Below are 4,476 nucleotides of genomic sequence, written 5' to 3'. Positions count from 1 at the left end.
TAATAGAGGTTTAACAATAATCTATTTGTTCTGGGTTCAGCACTTTTGCTTTCCTGTTAAAATTCCAGCTTTATTTTTAATAAAGTGTAAATTTGCTATTTGTTGGGGTAGGTTTGAAACATATTATTTGTGATTATTAATCCAGTAATTTAACCATTATATTACAATTACCAATATATTTCCCTAGGCTTTCTGAAGATAGAGTTTTCCAATCTCAGTCATCAAGCCTGGGCTAAAGTTAGAATAAATCTACTTCCTTAATGGCCAAATGAAATTCTTGTTCTCTCCATCTCTGAATGAAGAAGCCGGATAGGGTGAGTGCCAAGCATGAGGAGAAAATTTTCCTAACGGTCCTGAATAAAAAAAAAAGGAGAATGCAGAGATATGAGAAATAGATAAGATGCAGTCATGATGTCATATAGTGATTTTTTTTCCTTCTTGATTATGTATTCCTATTCTCCTCATATATCGGTTATCTACTGTGGTGCACTGTTAGACAGAATCAGACACACACACACACACGGTAAAGACTGTACAACAGGCTTTAATCGACAAAGACTTCCACAGAGCAGGGCCGGCTGTACTGCTGTAAACTCTGAGTGAGTCTTTAGAGGGCCGGCTCAGACTTATATCCCGGAGGGTGATTGACACCCGACATGGTGGGGCTTGATCCATTCAGGTCGACTGATTGACAGCTGGCCAGGTGTTGTCCTGTCCCCCATACTCTCCTGCAGGTACAGAGGTTGCCCCTTGCAATAGGCTGGTGGTGTAGCACCACATCTATAATGAATAAAAAGATTGAAAAAGAAAAAAAAAGATACAGTCAAGGACTCTGTCAGATATGGTAGAGAGGAACCAGTCATGGAAAGACATTGCTTTTGTGTTTCATTCTATCCTAATCTATTCAGTGCAGCCTGAGCCATATAGAGGTGGGGATAGAATGTTGCCCTATATCATATGTGATGTGGTGGCTGCATGAAGTACCCTATCGCCAAGGTCTGGAACTACTTCTATATTGTGCATTTAACGAATGCATTTATGGAGCCATTTTCACAGTAAAGCATTATAGATCAGGTCAAGATCTGTCCTTGGTATCTTCAGTGACAAAAAAAACAGATAAAAAAAATATGGATTGAAAATTTCTTCTCTGATTCTTTCATCTGTCAGAAATGTGCTTCAGTGGATTACCAGCATTATCATCATTAACTTGCCAGAAGTGCCCCCTTCTTTCATGCATTTTCATAGTATTTCATCAGCTGTCCCAGGAGAAGTCGGCCTGTTTTACAGGCCAACTAAAAAGGCCACTTTCAAATCCCAATCATCTACGTCTTCACCTCTGTAATCCATATGCATGACCCTAACCCTAACCCTTTGGTCCTTCCAACCTGTTCTATTTTTTTTCCTGAAGAATACAGATCCCAGATGCTGAACAAAGCCAAGGCAGGGATGACATTTTAAACTCGGAACAAGTTTTGCTGCTTCCTCTCATTTCCTTCCAAGCGCTCATGATCCCTAAAAATGTGAGTAGATCAGAATGGCATCATATTCCAATTGAAGGATCAGCCTCAGCCTTGCACAAGGATATTTGGCAATCCTCTTTTCTCATCTCACCCAGTAATCGTCTAAGTTCAATCCTATTAATGCCCATCAGAAACGTGTCCTTTGTAATCTGCAATAAGCTCATTTGATGTATTCTATTCAATATTTGCTCTTAAGGCTGAAGAATTAATATTTCTCTGGTTGATTTCTTTAATCTTTTCCAGCCTAAATCTCCATTAGCCAAAATGTCCATATGAGGCAACATGACGAACACTGTTGGTATATGGCTTTCTATTTGACATACGTGTAACAATTAAATTCCTTCTGTAGATCCATCGATCTACACACATTACATATTTTCATGATTAAAAAGGACTGAAAGGTTGATCATTCTTTTTCTCCCACTGATGCTGCTTGACCTACTGTTCCTCCAGTAGATTAATTTTAAAAAAAATTTCATATTTTCATATTGGCTGCTTAGCCAAGATTGTTTAATGATTTAATCATTGCAGAAAAGGTGGATTTTACCTCTCTCTCCTGCCTTTAACCCCATCCCCAATAAAGGGGCATGCTCAGACAATGATAGGAGTCATAAGAAATAGGAGCAGGAGAAGGCCTGCTGTGCCATTGATTGTTATCATGGTTGAGTTGAAGATGGACTCATCTCTGCCTGTCTGCAGTTTCTCATTATCCCTTCATTCCCTTACTATCTCCAGTTTAAGTGGTTTTTTTTTGTGAGTGAACCTGTTTAACCATCACTTGGGGAGGGAGTGAAGGAAAGGAGCTAGGAGAGCAGATGTTGGTGTTTGGTCCATTTCAGTCATGTATTGAGATTCACACAAGTATTGGATGATAGTTAGGATTGGAAAGCTCTGGGTATTTTGTTTTCTGCTTAGTCCAGAGGCTAACAAAGCAGTTCAGTTCAGATCAACCCTGCCATGGATCACATCTTAAACCACATTTCCACATTGGGCAGCATTCCTGCCAACTAAAGCACTGGAAAAATTTCATTGAGATTCTGTTGCTTTCAAGCATTTTCAATTTTGGTAATGTTGTTAAAAATGATTGATTTAGTAACCAATGATCTGGTAAACAGGAATTGTGCTGGGGAATTTAATTAAAAAAAAATGTAGGCATAACCTTTCAGCCCACAAGCCCATGCCACCCAATAACACCCAAATGACCTACAACCCCGGTACTTTTCGAACAATGGGAGGAAATTGGAGCCCTCGGAGAAAACCCATGCAGACATGGGGAGAACATGCAAACTCCTTATAGAAAGCGCAGGATTCGAACCCCAGTTCCAATAGCTGGCGCTGTAACAGCGTTGCGCTAACTGCCACACTAACCTTGCCGGCCTAACATGAAACTACTGGAGAATAAAAGTCAAAAAATGCTGGAGAAGCTGCTCCCCAATCTACTGGAGAGGACAGTCAATGTTTCAGTCTGGACTCTTTTTCAAGATTAAAATAGGATAGGGAGGGAGCAAATATAAAAAGGGGCCAATCTCCCCTTCTCTCCCTCTATAAACTTGAAAGATGGTCTCCTTCCCTCCAGCTTCCTATTGTTTGCTCAAGACTCCAGAATTGGCAGCTCTTGTATTTCTCTGGATTGTTAAAAAAAAACTAATTTGTTCACTAAAATCTTTCAGGAAAGGAAACTATACAGTCTATTCTTGGTCTGACTTGGATATGACTCCAGAGTCACCCACAGCTCTTCAGTTCAGGATATACTTATAGGTAGGAGTGGGGAAGTATTTAGCAAATGGGTATCATATGGGAAAATGTGAAAATGGGCGCATTAGCAAGAACATTTAAAAAAAAGCATACAATCAAAATCAGCCATTCTCAACTTTATTTTGACCATGGCCCCCTTAGGATTCTGCTCTGTTTACAGGCCCCCTTCCTTGAGAAGCAGTTAAGTTTAATTGGCTTCTTCTGTTCTTACAGGTATCTCCTACTGACTACATACAAAACATTTTTTAAAATTATGATTTCAGTCCATGGGCTGTGCCTCCCATTGAGAATGGTTAATTGATGGCGTCATAATGGCATCAAGTGTATAGAGGATTGTTACAAGTGGGGGCAACTAATATCGTTTGAACAACTCAGGCATAAGTATGATTTATCAAATAAGACGTTCCACTGCTACCTTCAGATAAAATCTTTCTTGCAGGACAAATTAGGTCCAAGAATGGCCCTACCAGCATGCAGTGACATAGAGGCCCTGATTCAAAGGGGAACACACGGAAATTCATCTCGGCAATATATTTACTGCTCTAAGTGGAAGGTCCTAAACCAGGCCTTCATAAATCAAGGCAAAGGTGGGAATCAGACCTAGGAATAACAATTGATAAGCGGTGACTGACATGTTGGATAAGCATTACTACAATCATTAATGCACGATACAGGTTGGTGCATTACAACTTTCTACACAAGCTGTACCTAATGCCGCAAACATTGAACAGATTTAAACCAGAATTGTCAGATCAATGCCTCAGATATGGGATTGAAACAGGAACTTTTGTGACATGTACCAAGGTGAGACCCTACTGGGTGGAACTAGGCCAAGTTCTAGAAAAAAAATCATAGGTAAAGAATTTCCACAGGACTCACCCAGAGTTATTCCTGCTGGGAAACATAATGGACATAAGACTTAAGGTGAAGCTGTTCCAATTTCAAATTCAATTCGTAATGATTGCATTGCCAGTGGCCAGGAAGTGCATAGCAGTTACCTGGAAATCCGACTCCTGCCTGAGCATGACTCGCTGGAATGCAGAAATGCAAAGCTGTGTTCCCCTGGAGAAAATTACTTACAACTTAAGAAAAAAGTATAGCATTAAAAAAAAATTGGCAGCCATACATAGTGTGGACCATTGCACCTCACCGCCCTACCTCCCCTGTCTACCCTCAATTGGTGGGGGGCAGGGGTTCCATC

The 4,476-nt window shown here is 40.3% G+C and overlaps 1 long non-coding RNA gene across 1 annotated transcript; it reads right to left on the bottom strand.

Moving 5' to 3' along the window:
- Window positions 1–528: 528 nt before the first annotated feature.
- On the bottom strand, window positions 529–4,242 carry LOC138744300 (uncharacterized). Its single transcript, XR_011345434.1, has 2 exons — window positions 4,155–4,242; window positions 529–780 (listed from the first exon to the last, which is right to left on the bottom strand). It is a non-coding gene; the product is annotated as an uncharacterized lncRNA (long non-coding RNA).
- Window positions 4,243–4,476: the final 234 nt, after the last annotated feature.

The sequence above is a fragment of the Narcine bancroftii genome, chromosome 10 (assembly GCF_036971445.1).
Source record: "Narcine bancroftii isolate sNarBan1 chromosome 10, sNarBan1.hap1, whole genome shotgun sequence".
Lineage (NCBI taxonomy): Eukaryota > Metazoa > Chordata > Chondrichthyes > Torpediniformes > Narcinidae > Narcine > Narcine bancroftii.
Note: the sequence above shows the minus strand (reverse complement) of the source record. Positions and strands in the feature narration are given on the sequence as shown.